The 15,252-nt window shown below is 49.1% G+C and overlaps 3 non-coding genes and 3 pseudogenes across 3 annotated transcripts; 2 read left to right on the top strand and 4 right to left on the bottom strand.

Annotated features, from left to right (window-relative positions):
* The first annotated feature begins 156 nt into the window (after window positions 1-156).
* LOC142370422 (U2 spliceosomal RNA) lies at window positions 157-335 on the top strand (annotated as a pseudogene).
* A 364-nt stretch (window positions 336-699) lies between these two features.
* Window positions 700-818, top strand: LOC142375666 (5S ribosomal RNA). The gene has a single exon (XR_012769018.1). It is a non-coding gene; the product is annotated as a 5S ribosomal RNA (ribosomal RNA).
* Window positions 819-4,662: 3,844 nt separating this feature from the next.
* Window positions 4,663-4,836, bottom strand: LOC142366585 (U1 spliceosomal RNA; annotated as a pseudogene).
* A 549-nt stretch (window positions 4,837-5,385) lies between these two features.
* On the bottom strand, window positions 5,386-5,549 carry LOC142366346 (U1 spliceosomal RNA). The gene has a single exon (XR_012766794.1). It is a non-coding gene; the product is annotated as a U1 spliceosomal RNA (small nuclear RNA).
* A 549-nt stretch (window positions 5,550-6,098) lies between these two features.
* LOC142366664 (U1 spliceosomal RNA) lies at window positions 6,099-6,258 on the bottom strand. The gene has a single exon (XR_012766857.1). It is a non-coding gene; the product is annotated as a U1 spliceosomal RNA (small nuclear RNA).
* An 8,171-nt stretch (window positions 6,259-14,429) lies between these two features.
* On the bottom strand, window positions 14,430-14,555 carry LOC142366677 (U1 spliceosomal RNA; annotated as a pseudogene).
* Between the last annotated feature and the right edge of the window lie 697 nt (window positions 14,556-15,252).

The raw sequence follows: 15,252 nt of genomic DNA, 5'->3' as shown, positions 1-15,252 counted from the left end.
TGACTTTATCTGTGATATCCCATGAAAAACTTGTTTTATTGTTGTTGTTTTAAATGTGGTTATACAGATTACACTTATTTATTGATGTTTTTATTCATAGGTAAAACATATGTCTTAAATATGAAGTTTTTATGAAAATGTGATGTATTAGTGTCAATAAATTTTTTCAAAAGAAAAAAAAATCTGTTCTTATCAGTTTAATATCTGATACGTCCTCTATATGAGGACTACATATTAAATGGATTTTTAGGCACAGGGGTTGAAAGAGGGGCTTGCTCCGTTCACTCCACGCATCGACCCGGTACTGCAGTGCCGCCGGGAACGGTGCACTCTTCCCAACTCTTGTGAAATAACAAAACCAGCGGTACATGGTAGTAGTTTCAGGGAGCCATTGTATTCTGACTTCTAAAATAGGACTATAATCTTTAGAAAAGACGCAGTTTATGAGCACGTCGTGGGATTGAGCTTCCCTGGTTTCTCTGTATGACCATGAACACCAAACTGCACACAGAGAACAGAGGAGCTTGACAGACACACACTAAGTTATCTGAGAGTCCCATTTTCAGCTGCAGAGAACAATCACATCAGGGAAGTCGACGTGCAGGCTCAACATCAGCCTCTCAAGCCAACTCTCTGGTAAAATAGGGGCAACGTATGGTTCCAGCACCTATGTAACACATATTTGTCACGGGGACTGTGGCTTACGGCCACACCGCCCTGAACACGCCCGATCTCGTCCGAACTCGGAAGCCAAGCAGGGTCGGGCCAGGTTAGTACTTGGATGGGAGACCGCTTGGGAATACCAGGTGCTGTAAGCATTTTTCTCTCTTCTCTTCTCTCTGCATGTCTTTTGTTGAAACATCTGTTGTGACACAGATTTCTGAATAATATGCATCCTATTCTAATACAAAGCTTTTATACTAGTCTCATGCCATTACTACATGGAACAATTTACTATTAATATCCTATAGTTATACAGATTTATAACTACAGTAATGCAATCGTGTCAGCCTCTGTGCTTTTTTCCCCTCTATAACTTGTAAACTAAACAACTGGTTATACTATACAGGCAGGCTGTGTGTGTGTGTGTGTGTGTGTGTGTGTGTGTGTGTGTGTGTGTGTGTGTGTGTGTGTGTGTGTCTGTGTGTGTTTACAGAAGCAAATGGATCCTCTGATGCCTGTGCTGTCCATCCTGGACACAAGCTTCCCTAAGGACAGGCAGCAGTGTGTGCTTGGGATGACCAAGGAGGCCAAGGTCTTCCTTAAGGCACATGCACGGGACCGTGAGACAGTGGACAGTAGGCTGAGAGACTCAGACAAGGCTTACAAATAAGGTGAGAAGAGTGCATGCACAACCCTGTGCTTACAACTGCACTACTGTCTAGACATGATTACTTTAATTTTGTTCCCCCTTATTTATCTGTCTACAGCTTTGAAGAAATGCCAGATCGTCACACCCTCTCCAACTGAGGCGCAAGTCCTGGGGCAGCTGGTGATGACCTTTGGCCAGTACACCAGCAAGAGCTTCAAGTGGCTGGTCGAGAATGATGTCGGCTACTGCAAATAGTAAGTGTGGTACACTAAATGTGATCGCCATGTGAATAGTGTTATAACTTAATAGTACTGTATCACTATGTTACATTACTATGCCATTTCAGCATTGTCGACCGCCACATGAAGGAGATGAGGCACCCTGAGAAGAGGAAGACCATCAACGACGAGTGGCTGAAGGAGCAGCTGGTCAAGTACGCGCACCTCTTCACCACCGTCTCGTGCCACCTGGAGGTGAATGTGGACCGGGCCATCTATGGACAGGGGAGGTTCAAGTCGTTCACCTACCTGGAGATGTGGCAGTGGTACAGCCTGCACAAGAGGCTCCTGGCGGATCCTCAGGCTGGCAGCGACGCTGAGAGGAAGAGGGCGCAGGAGGCCTACACGTCGGTGACACAGTGGCTCATCATGAAGGAAGATGACATCAATTCAAAGGCCCTCAAGAGGTTCAGAAAGTACATTCTGGACAAGGAGGTATGTGTGCAGGTGAACATGTGTATAAAGGAATAACATAACAAATGTATTCAGCAAAACTGAAATGTAATATTCCTCCTAATACCTCAGCAGGGTGTAGCCACTCCTTCCACCGCGTCTGCTTCCTCCAGCAAGCCCCCAGCAGCATCTGCAGCAACAGCACCCACTGCCACCATCAGCAAGGCCCCTCCATCACCTCCTCCTGCATCTCCCTCCATCACCAGCAAGGCTCGTCCATCAGCCACACCTACCTCCACCACAAAGCCCCCTTCAGCACCAGCAGCAGCAGCAGCATCCCCCACCACCACCGCGAAGCCGAAGAAGAAGGCCTCCTCCAAGTCGGCTGCCCCAGCACCATCGCCTGCCACCCCAGCACCCCGTGCAGCTGTGCCTACCTCTTCACAGGTACCCTCCTTCTTTGCGCCCCGTCCATCAGCCACCACTCCCAGCTCAGCAGACCCCAGCTGGGAAGACGACGCTCTGCTTGTGGAGGCTCTGTCCACCTACGAAACACAAGGTACATATTCATTTAACACAAGTTGTATTAGTTTACTGGCTAATAGCACACAGATCATGCATGTCACATCCAGTGGGCTGCTGTAATGAAAAGCCTCATTCGACAGTGTGGATATACTATATTCAATGTGTTTTGGGTTTTTTTGTATTTACAGAGAGCCAGTCACAGGAGGCAGTTGGTGGTGAAGACGCCATCCTGTTTGAAGGATGGCACAAATCCTGGGAGGCTGAGGACAGCGGGCTGCCCAAGCAAGACATTAAGTGGCTGAACGGCACGATGACATGTACGGCAGGAAGAGGTGGAGGAAGGTTTCCTGCTGTGTTTCCTGATTGCACTCCTACATGCACATGTATATAGTTCTCATTTGTATTGTTCACTTACACTTGATTTCTTGTTTGTTCCCATATCTGCTGTTGCACATGGCTCTCTCTCCTGTCTGCCCACTGCTCCTGGTCAATCAGTCTGTCTCTGTCTCACACACACACTCTCCCTCCACCTCCATCTCCACCTCACCCCCCCCCCCCCCCCTCCCCCCCTCTCTCTCTCTCTCTCTCCCCCTCACACACTTAATTTCAAATGTCTTGTCATGAAAAATGTGCACTATACATGTCTTAACTTTAGCCCCTTTCACACTGCGACCCGCTATCTTAGCGGGTCCAAATTGCACCTTCGACCCGCGTCGAGCAATGTGAACGCTTGGCGTGTCAGGGTGACCCGTGTCGCCTGAAGCCGAGTTCAGGGGGAATTGCCTAGTGGCAGAGCGTCACACGAAACACATAAAATGCAGGGCGTGTACAATAACGTAGGCACAAGCCATGCGTCGGAGGTAGGGTTAAATACACCTGTCTGCATCAAATTTTTCAAACAAACGATGGCGGGACATCTTGAGAACTCATTTTTGCAATGCAGTTCATGGAGATGTTACTTTACGGTGCGTCTTGCTGCGTGGGAAACCGCGCTCTCCCATCTTTCTCGCCAGCCCTTCCAGCAGAGGTCCATCTTTCACCGTCCCCGAAATGTGGCGGAAAATAACGTCCTCTGTTCGGGGGCTGAGGAGCTCGCGGACCTGCTTGTCTCCCCAGTTGGCCATATTAAAAAATTACTCCAACTTGATGTAGGCTAAAACAGAGTAAAACTTGTCCTCACCTGTCGCTGTTGTTCTGAATCAGCTGTCCATTCTGTCTTTTAAACTCCTCACGTCACGCCCACACCCGACCCGCGTCGATTGTGTTCACACCAAACTCGGCTCGGCAAAAAGACTAGGGTCCGACGCGGGTCGAAAGGCGAGTCGAGTTGAAGCGGCAGCCCGGGTCAGCAGTGTGAACGCAACAGCGGACACGCTAAATTTGCGAATTAAACGCGGGTTATTCAGCAGTGTGAAAGGGGCTTTTGTTTACTAAATGAGAATGCACTTGAATAAATGCACTTCAGCCCTTAAAGTGCCTTGAATCGCAGTAGCAGTGTGTTGTGTCATTTCTTATTCCAAGTCAACACTTTCAATGTTCTCCTTCAATCTATTCATTATAATGTAACCTACCAGTAATTATAATCATTCATGATATACCATCATCTGTAATAATAAACACATGAACAGCTTACAACTGTGAAGAAATAAAAAAAAGTTTATTGACTTAATAGACAATGTTGCAGAGGTAACAGTGTGTCATTTCCCCCAAAATCAATGTCTCCATCACCATGTAGGCCTCAAACCAGTGGGTCGACGTATGGAAAGACAAAAATAAGAGCTTTAGAGGTTTTGTTTACATTCACATCCACATGTTTCTAAAAATAGCCACACCAATTAGTCTCACTTTTTAACCACCATTTTCTTTTTTTCATACAATACCAAGTACCAGCTGGTGGGTGAAAATAAATAAATCACTCAAATGAAGTGATCAATAGACAGCAATGCAAGCATTAAAACATGATTCAATGTCCAACACTCCCAATTAGACAAAACACTTGTATAAAACGATCATTTAAGTCGTATTTTGTACATTTCCCAAGATTCACCCTGCCACAAAACTTCACCACATGGCCTGGCAGCTTTTGACAGCTAATTGACCAATAGTACAGCATGCCCATGATTTCCCATCCCTCCATCTCCATAGATTTGATTTACAAATCTTTTAGCCAATAATATGACTTATTTGTCCTAAAGTCTACATCCGATTTTGCACTTTGTACGAGCTGAGGGCCGCTCGCAAGGGTCAGCACAGCCGGTGTGCAATGGCTGAGCCTCGTCCTGGGTGAACCACCTTCTTGATCATGGTATCTCCCTGCCAGGTAAGTATGAGTTGGAACTGTCAGAGGTTGACACCTCTTTTCCAGGTGCATCACTCGGCCGGACGGTGCAGCAAATTCAACTGTCTGCAGTGCCATGCCAGCAGCTAACCTGAATCTGAAAAGCTTGCAGATTAAAACAGTCCGGCTTTTCTTCATCTTTCTGATCAGTTCTTGTTTCAACAACCAAGGAACTTGGAGCACAAATTGATTTAGTTTTTCCACTCTCCCCATCTCTAGAGCCACACCCAACCCACACTGGGAAAATTCTTAGTTGAGGCAAACCCTAACGGCTTAATATCTCCAGTGCAGAAAGGCTGCCGTATTCTCATCTCGTTGTTGCCATCACTAAGGCAACGCCCACCTGCCTGGGGTGACTGCACTGTATGACCTCACCTGACAACTGCGCAGCTGCATATCAGCTGTGCAGACCTGCCGCAGCATTCAGCAAACCTTGCAAAACAAGGGTTTAAAAGATGGAAAGGTGTTGTTAAAGCAGCAACACCAGGACAAAAACCAAGGTTGAGTTGCCCAGGGATATTTACGTTATACAGTCAAATCAGGGGAGAGCGCGAACGCAGTCCCCCACTACCAGAAATTATGCAGTCGAGATTCCCACATTTGGAGAGTTGGCAAGGGTCAGCACAGCCGGTGTGCAATGGCTGAGCCTCGTCCTGGGTGAACCACCTTCTTGATCATGGTATCTCCCCTGCCAGGTAAGTATGAGTTGGAACTGTCAGAGGCTGACACCTCTTTTCCAGGTGCCTCACTCGGCCGGACGGTGCAGCAAATTCAACTGTCTGCAGTGCCATGCAAGCAGCTAACCTGAATCTGAAAAGCTTGCAGATTAAAACAGTCCGGCTTTTCTTCATCTTTCTGATCAGTTCTTGTTTCAACAACCAAGGAACTTGGAGCACAAATTGATTTAGTTTTTCCACTCTCCCCATCTCTAGAGCCACACCCAACCCACACTGGGAAAATTCTTAGTTGAGGCAAACCCTCACGGCTTAATATCTCCAGTGCAGAAATGCTGCCGTATTCTCATCTCGTTGTTGCCATCACTAAGGCAACGCCCACCTGCCTGGGGTGACTGCACTGTATGACCTCACCTGACAACTGCGCAGCTGCATATCAGATGTGCAGACCTGCCGCAGCATTCAGCAAACCTTGCAAAACATGGGTTTTAAAGATGGAAAGGTGTCGTTAAAGCAGCAACGCCAGGACAAAAACCAAGGTTGAGTTGCCCAGGGATATTTACGTTATACAGTCAAATCAGGGGAGAGCGCGAACACAGTCCCCCACTACCAGAAATTATGCAGTCGAGATTCCCATATTTGGGGAATTCGCAGAAGATTTCCGAACTGAAGTGCAAAAGTCTACGTTTCTTGTAGACAGTTACGGCCTTTCATTGGCCTAGAGTCTACGTTAAGTGTAGACTCTAGGCCAATCAGAGAGGAGTCTACATTCTAAACGTACACTGTAGGCCAATCAGAGAGGCTCTTGGCCAATTCAAGCCAAACCAACTCGTGAAATACCGAGAGGCTGCTACGAAGGTACAGTTTGTTACTACGATCATATTCTAGCGATATACCTCTGTAATTGATAAAAAATGTCCCGCATTCACCTACTACGATTATATTCTAGCGATATACCTCTGTAATTTATCAAAAAGATCACCTGTTTAATTGTAATACAAGGTTTTTAGCGTAATGTTAAAGCTGGGTGACCGGAGGGTGTTAGCAACGCTATAAAGTTTATTTTTAGCAACAAAAAAAAAAATACAGCATGGCTTTATTTATATCGTTTTCCTTTCTACTTTGTGAATATCACATCAACAGATAACAGATAACGTTTTTAATGTCGTAACATGGAAGTCGAGTGACACCAGCGGCAGTACAGGTCTGCAGCCAGACCCTCTTGCTCGTCTGCGATCATATTCTGGCGATATACCTCTAAGAAGATCACCTGTTTATTTTTAATACAAGGTTTTAAGCGTAATGTTAAAGCTGGGTGACCGTACGCTGTAAATATCTCCGTGTTGCTCCATGGGTGTTTTGTTTAATCAACGCTATAAAGTTTATTTTAGCAAAAAAAAATATACAGCATGGCTATATTTATATCGTTTTCCTGTCTACTTTGTGAATGTCACATCAACAGATAATAGATAACGTTTTTAGCGTTGTAAAATGAAAGTCGAGTGACACCAGCGACAGTGCACATGCGCTCTTTCGAGCTGCAACTCTGTCAAGTGCGTCTGTGATTTGGCCCGGAGCCATTATTTATGCAAAAAAAAAAAAATATATATCCACCTCGTTTGTATGAATTTTAATACGTGTTACATTTTCAATTCTGGTGGCAATGCTATGGATTTTGCCTCCATTTGTCTAATAATAGTGACTATTGCAATGGTTATAATGATCATGATATTGCTAAAAGTCTGTTGACAATTTCAGGACATGGATACTTTGCTGCCAGCCCTCAACATACTGAACACCAGCCTGCCGGTAGAAAGGCAGCAATGCGTTCTGGCAGCCTCCAAGGCAGCCAAGGCCCAGCAGGGGAGAGGTCAGGTTTGTCCGAGGGACGACAAACAGAGGGACCCCAAGACTGCCTTTGAGGAGGGTAAACATCTTGGCATTGCATTTATACTATAAATATATAAGTAATGACAATGTGGTGCACCAGAGCTTTTGCTTGCCTGTCACTGAGGTCATAACATGTCTCGTCTTCAGCAAAGAGGCGCTGTGGCGTACAGAGGCCGACTGAGGCCCAGTACTTGGGGCAGCTGGTCCTGACCTTCGGCCGCTACACCGGCCGGACCTTTAAGTGGCTGGTCGAGAACGACGTGGGCTACGTCAAGTAGTAAGCATTTACAGGAAAACCAAAGCAAGCCAGGAACAGTTTTCCCTTCACTGAAACTAACAGCGATGTGTGTGTGTGTGTGTGCATTTCAGTCTCGTCGACCGCCACGTTAAAGAGAGCCGGCAGCCGGAGAAGCGCGGGGCCATAAACGAGGAGTGGCTGAAGGACAGCCTGCTGCAGTACGTGGAGCTCTTTCCGGCCATCTCCTGCCACCTCGAGAGGAACGTGGACAAGGCCATTTACGGCATGGGCCGTTTCCGGTCGTTCACGTTCCTCGAGATGTGGCAGTGGTACCAGCGCCACCAATCTGACCCTCAAGCCGGCAGTGAGCAGGAGCGGAGGATGGCGCAGGAGGCCCACACCTCTGTCAAGCAGTGGCTGCTGATGCGGGAGAGTGACATCACCTCGAAGTCACTCAAACGCTTCAGACAGTATATACTGGATAAAGAGGTAACTACACTGCATTCTGTAACTACACTGCATTCTGTAACTACACTGCATTCTGTAACTACACTGCAAAACCCAATAATAATGTAATAGCTCACACTCACCTGTAATTCACAGAGCGCCACTCCTCCTCCTGCTGCTGCCGCCGCTGCCACTTCAAGGGCCCCTGCTGCAGCTGCCACCTCCCAGGCGCCATGGTCTGATGACGCTCCGGACGACACTGCTCTGGTGGATGCCCTCGTCACCTTCGAGAGCCATGGGGAGCCCATCTCCGCCAGTCAGCCTCCTCCTGTGTCCGCCGAGGGTCCCAAACAGCCGTCGCCACTCTCCACCAGCGTGCCAGCTTCTCCAAAGAAGTCTACCAGCAAGAAGGAAAGGCGCAGCAAGCAGCAGAAGCCGTCCTCACAGCCGTCCACCAGCACGGCTGCCTCAACACAGCACAAGCAGCTCCTGCTGTCCTCACAGCCCTCCACCAGCAAGGCTGCCTCAAAGCAGCTCCTGCTGTCCTCACAGCCGTCCACCAGCACGGCTGCCTCAACACAGCACAAGCAGCTCCTGCTGTCCTCACAGCCCTCCACTAGCACGGCTGCCTCAACACAGCACAAGCAGCTCCTGCTGTCCTCACAGGCGTCCACCAGTAAGGCTGCCTCAAAGCAGCTCCTGCTGTCCTCACAGCCGTCCACCAGCAAGGCTGCCTCAAAGCAGCTCCTGCTGTCCTCACAGCCGTCCACCAGCACGGCTGCCTCTACTGAGTCTCCTGAACAACAGACGCCCGTGCCGTCCTCAGCGCCTGGTCAGGGTCCCCCTGATGCTCGTCCCGAGGAGCCGCCGTCGACCTCACAGCCTGCGTCTGCCACCACCTTGTCACAGAGTGACTCTTCTGTAAGTGTAAAATCACAAAATACACAAGCAATGTTAATGCATTTCACAAAATCACCACATTAGGGAAAATAAATAACTAAATGTTGTGCGTTGTTGTACACCTTGTGTCTTGCAGGTGGAGCTGGAAGGCTGGGTGCGCCTCTGGGAAGACCCCAACGGAATCCCCTCTGCCGACATCCCCTGGCTGAAGGAGGACAGCGAGCGAGGCCTCTTCACACCAGTCCAGGTCTACAAGGACATAAAGGGCGCCATTAGAAGGCGGCGAGTGTTGAAGTCAGACCGGATGTGGTTCTACCCACCCGAGCCACCCGGCTTTGTGAGCGGCGGCATTCCCACTCCACAGGCCTTTTTCCGAGGCCGCTTTTTCTTCTGGCGTCCCGTTGGAGTGTGGCGGTGCTCCCTGAAGTGTCCGCGCGGAGAGAAGTGTGCCGGGGCTGGAGGCAACTCACACCTCTCCAAGTCTGGCTACCACTCCCGGGTAAGGCTCAGTCTCTGCACAGCTGTGCTCAGAGAAATACACACATCAGCATGGACTACTTAACCTTGTAGCACCCAAGCATACGAATAATCACTGAAAAAAATCATTTTGGCTCTTCTTGCATCTTTTTGGGTGGGAATACACCAATATTTTTGGAATTTTTGAAATTGGGCTATTTTTAATCATTTTAGGCAATGTTGCATATTTGCAACTGTGGGCTTTCCTGATTAATTTTGTTCACACAACCAAGTCATTCTCTGCAGATCGATTGGCAAAAAAGGTATAGTGAACTGCTGCTACCACAATAAAATGTATGTAATAGACCTTTATTGAACATTCTTAATAGAAAGTGCGGAACGCAACCATCATAAACTTTCCATTCAACAACAAATCAAAAAGATTTCACAGATCTTTGTTGTGAAAAAGGGAAGCACACATAAAATGCAAAAAATGTAATGTAAATAAATAATGTAACTAAATAAAAAGCTTGTTGCATATCTGCAACCTGTGATTGACCTGTGATTCTCTCTCTCTCTCTCTCTCTGTTTTAGGTACGTCCCATCTGTGATGTGTTGGGCTGGTACACCCTGGCGACAGAGGTGTTGTCGTGTGGGCCGTGTCTCAAGGCTGCCAGAGGTGGAGAGAGCGGACCCATGGGTCGGTGGCTGGCGTGGGACGACGCCATCCTCCGGCAGCTGAGCGAGGCACATCGGGCCAGGTTTCCCGCCATACTGACTGCCAGGCGAGGGGTGGACAAGACCATCATTCGCCTCCTGCGTGACAGAACGGAGGGTAACACGATGGTCAAGGTGTGGCGGCAGGTGCAGGAGAACCACCTGGAGGACTACCACGAGAGGAAGGACCTCTACACCACACTCCTCATGGCCCTGGTGGAACCCAGAGGCATCGTCTCTGCGCTGGGCCACAGGGAGTTCCAGGCACCGCCCCCTCCGAGAGCGGTTCCCTGCGCCCGGCTCCTGCACCATGCCTTCCTCCTGCCCGAGGTGGACAACGTGCAGGATTACCGGAGCCAGATCCTGTCCACGTTCGGCAAAGTGCTGAAAATGGACTCCACAAAGAAGGCAAGTTAGCCAAAAGTGTGTTGCATACAAGTACTCACAGGGAAACACCACATTATGCAAAGCTAAACTGTATTTGTTTGTTTGTTTTGTTGTAGGTGGTGAAGAAGCTGTCTGGGGAGGGCAAGGGCTCGGCTGAGTGGTTCACCAGCATCGGCAACGAGCTCTCCCAGATCGTCAGCTTTGTGCTTACCTGCGAGGAGTCCGTGGAGAAGCTGGGGCCCATGTGTCGTGGGGTGATGGAGCGGTTCCGCCTCGCAAATCAGCCCGTCCCCCAGATCCTCGACATTGACCACGGCTGCTGCAAAGCACAGGGTCCGACCGCGGTGGAGATCATGTTCCAGTCCTGGGTGGACGAGGGGATGGTGGTGAGGCTGGACATTTTCCACTGGCTCCACCGCTTTGACGCCGCTCTGTGAACGGAGGCTCACTCAAAGTACGCCTCCTTCAAATCCGCGCTGGTCGGGGCGGTGCTGGCTTACAACCGCGAGGACCTCCAGCTCCTCATCGCTGCCATCAGGGCCAGAGACCCGGCCACCATGGAGGTGGTGAGTGACGAGTACGTGGTCCGGCGGGACGTCTCCGGGACCAGCTGAAGCACCATGTCCGGCGCGTCACCCTTGGGGCCCAGGAGACGTTTCGCCTGGTCCACCTCCTCATCGAGGACCTGAAGGGTCCAGCAGGGCTGGATGAGAGCGGCGTCAGCCTCTTCAAGTCCCCTGGTAAGGAAAAAAAAACACCTCACACACACACACACACACACACGTGCAAAATGACTACAGCTCAACATGTGTGTGTGTGTTTACAGCGGCCATAGATGAGATGTGGGCAGCCCAGCAGCGACACCTGGAGTGCATCCAGGACCCCCCAGGCATGGTCATGTATCGTGTTGCCCGCACCACCATCATCAACGGTGTGGACGTCCCATATTATAAGGGCCTGCGTGGGAGCAACAGCCTGGAGGGGTTCCATAAATCTTTGCCCCACATGATTCCAGGTAATCTAAGGGGGAAAAATACCAAAAAAAAAACACGTTTATCACATGATAACTGAGGTACTGATAATACCTGTTTGTTGTGATGTTCAGGTCCCCACTGTGCGGCGCGGCCTTATCAGGTTTACCTGATAAGCGGCATCGCCAGGTGGAACGCTGACCGCAGCTCAGACGCGGTGTTTGGGGGCGGAGGGCGGCACCACCGGGTGTACTCTGCGCCACTCATTGACCGCCTGAACTCCCGCTGCCAGCAGCTGTTGGGCGAGCCAGTGGAGCGCAACTTCCGGGCCCCGGCTGATGTCCAGTCCGATGAGCTGCTCGGGCTGGAGTACCTCTTCAGCCAAAGCACGGGGGAGGCGTTCTCGCTGGAGGGCATCATCAGCGACGGTCCTGGGCCGGAGGAGGAGGTCGTTCAGCCTGGGGAGGTCGACCCAGACGCCGACGAGGCGTACCAGAGCGAGGAGGACCGTACTGATGTGGAGCCCCACATCAGACTGACCAACAGCGAGACTGCTTCGGTCAACCCTCCTGCCTTTGTGAGTCCAATACATACTGATAGAAGAGAATACAGCGATACATGTGACCCACTGAAAAAACAAGACATCGTATACATTGAAACTTACCTACTTTTCTCTGTGTGTGTCCGTGCGCGTGTGTTTTACAGGACGACGTCTGCAGTGTCAGTCCTCTGCCCGGGTTCCAGAACCTGGAGGCTTTCTGTGCTGCGCTGCTGGAGGTCGGCTTGACAGAGGCCGCGTCTGTGTCTTGTGAGCAGCTGCCTCCTGCACCGCGCCAGCCGGACGTCCTCCCTCCACCCGACTACCCCGTGATGGAGTACGTCCCCACGCCCAGCACAGCCGGCACCAAGGTGTTGAAGGGTCGGACCAACCTGCTGCTGGAGACGCCGCAGCCTCCTCCACAGCTGCTCCGTCTGCCGGTGAGGAGAATCCCCACCACCTCCACCATCATCCGGCCTCCTGCAGTGCTGCCCCTCGTCTCCTGCTCTGCCCCGTCCACCATCACCACGCCTCTGCTGCCCCTCGTCTCCTGCTCTGCCCCGTCCACCATCACCAGGCCCACTGCAGTGCTGCCCCTCGTCTCCTGCTCTGCCCCGTCCACCATCACCACGCCTCTGCTGCCCCTCGTCTCCTCCTCCACACAGCCTGCTGGTCAGGCCTCCATCCCGCAGGTCACGGCGTCTGTGCCCATCAGGCCAGGTGTAAAGCCGCCATCTGGACAAAGTGCTGTGGCAGGGTTGTCGTGGTCCCGATCGACTCTGTACAAGAGAAAGCTGGCAGACCACCCCACTGAGCTGGGCGTGAAGGTGCAGCGTCTCCCGGCCTGCAAAGTTTGCGGGCACAAAATCCAGGGACACAAAAAATATTAAAAAAAAGACATATTGCCCTGAGATTCACCGTTCACCCTCCAATGGACTGGAAGACATAGTTTTCAAAAACTTTGAACACTTCATGTCCGTTGTGGACGGACTGGAGGAGTGAACGGTCGGCCCCTTGTAAATAGTGTATATAGTTGCTGTATTCATGCTCTGCATTCTGTGTGTTGTTCTCTGCAATGTTGCCCTATTTCATTCACTTTATGTGGGGTTGTTCTCTGCACTGTTGCCCTATTTCATTCACTTTATGTGGGGTTGTTCTCTGCACTGTTGCCCTATTTCATTCACTTTATGTGGGGTTGTTCTCTGTGTTCTGGACGAACAATTGCCCTTAAACATGGGACGTGTTGTTCTCTGCACTGTTGCCCTATTTCATTTACTTTATGTGGGGTTGTTCTCTGCACTGTTGCCCTGTTTCATTCACTTTATGTGGGGTTGTTCTCTGCACTGTTGCCCTATTTCATTTACTTTATGTGGGGTTGTTCTCTGCACTGTTGCCCTGTTTCATTCACTTAATGTGGGGTTGTTCTCTGCACTGTTGCCCTGTTTCATTCACTTTATGTGGGGTTGTTCTCTGCACTGTTGCCCTGTTTCATTTACTTTATGTGGGGTTGTTCACTGCACTGTTGCCCTGTTTCATTCACTTAATGTGGGGTTGTTCTCTGCACTGTTGCCCTGTTTCATTCACTTTATGTGGGGTTGTTCTCTGCACTGTTGCCCTATTTCATTCACTTTATGTGGGGTTGTTCTCTGCACTGTGCCCTTTAAAGTTGCACTTCTGTGATGCTCTGTAAACTGTGCCATTACATTTTGTATTGCTCCACAATGCCATGCAATTCATGGTCCTCTGTGCCCTCTCTGAGTGCCCTTTAACGCAGCACCTTTTGTTGTTCCTCGGCACTGCACCCTCTGGTGTCAACATTGCCCTTGGATGCTGTTTGCTGTGGTACTGAATAAAAATGGTCAGTGCTACAGTCACAATGAGTCGTGGAGTGTCTGTCAATTGATTCAACAATAACAGAGCCTAGTTATCAGAAATAAGGGCCATATAAATAAATGGCTTCTAGGGAAGTAGCATAAGAGGCATAGGAGTAAGTGATAATCAATAATACTTTATTGAAAGAAAGGGAGCAAAAAAAAATACATGGTATGAATTTTGAATAGCTTTTTGTTCATACACACACTTGAGATATAGCAAAAGTATGACAATAAATGCATTTAACACTATTCTGTTGATTGACATGACAAACCCATGCAAAAGCATGCCAGGAGGGGACTTTTGTGCGCAAATGGATGCAGGGAGCTTATGCTTGGTGCATCTATGAAATTGTGTGCCATTTGTCCTGTAATATCCTGGTCCTTCCTGGTCCACAAGACCTGGGGGAAGGCATATGTAAATTACTCTTGAGGTCAGTGACATCAGAATTCTTAATTGCACCTACATGGACTCTAAGCCAATGGCTCGCAGGGTCAATTGCACTCCTATTCAGCACATCGCCATTCGCAAGGGTCAGTACAGCCGGTGTGCAATGGCTGAGCCTCGTCCTGGGTGAACCACCTTCTTGATCATGGTATCTCCCCTGCCAGGTAAGTATGAGTTGGAACTGTCAGAGGCTGACACCTCTTTTCCAGGTGCCTCACTCGGCCGGACGGTGCAGCAAATTCAACTGTCTGCAGTGCCATGCCAGCAGCTAACCTGAATCTGAAAAGCTTGCAGATTAAAACACTCCGGCTTTTCTTCATCTTTCTGATCAGTTCTTGTTTCAACAACCAAGGAACTTGGAGCACAAATTTATTTAGTTTTTCCACTCTCCCCATCTCTAGAGCCACACACACACACACAGTGGGAAAATTCTTATGTAACCCGGAGTTATCCCCGAGTCACGTGATTTCAGTTCAGTATGTCAATTTATTCTCAGTAATAAATAAATAGTTACACTTATGATAAATAGTTTATTTTTACTTTTTTTGTTTATTTTTACTTGTAAAAACATGGTAAAAACACACTATATAGGATATAATGTGAAATATTGAATTTGAACATAACTGTGAAATATATGCGAGTTCAGGACGGTATCGCGGGAATTGGGGAAAAAGAGAGGGAGAGAATGGGAGGAAGAAGCTCCAGGCAGGTTTGCTAGGAGAAGTGTTTGAGAGTTACACGATTAGTTTCCTCTGTTAAGTCGTCATTTATCATTTATTGTGACACTTTGTTTTTTTATGGCGCAAGCTCAATCCGGGTTTTTGAATTTGATTTATAACATTGTTTTTACTATTGGTGAAGTACTACGA

The sequence above is a fragment of the Odontesthes bonariensis genome, chromosome 2, assembly GCF_027942865.1.
Source record: "Odontesthes bonariensis isolate fOdoBon6 chromosome 2, fOdoBon6.hap1, whole genome shotgun sequence".
Classification (NCBI taxonomy): domain Eukaryota; kingdom Metazoa; phylum Chordata; class Actinopteri; order Atheriniformes; family Atherinopsidae; genus Odontesthes; species Odontesthes bonariensis.
The sequence above is the reverse complement of the archived record's forward strand: the minus strand, read 5'-3'. Positions and strand labels throughout refer to the sequence as shown.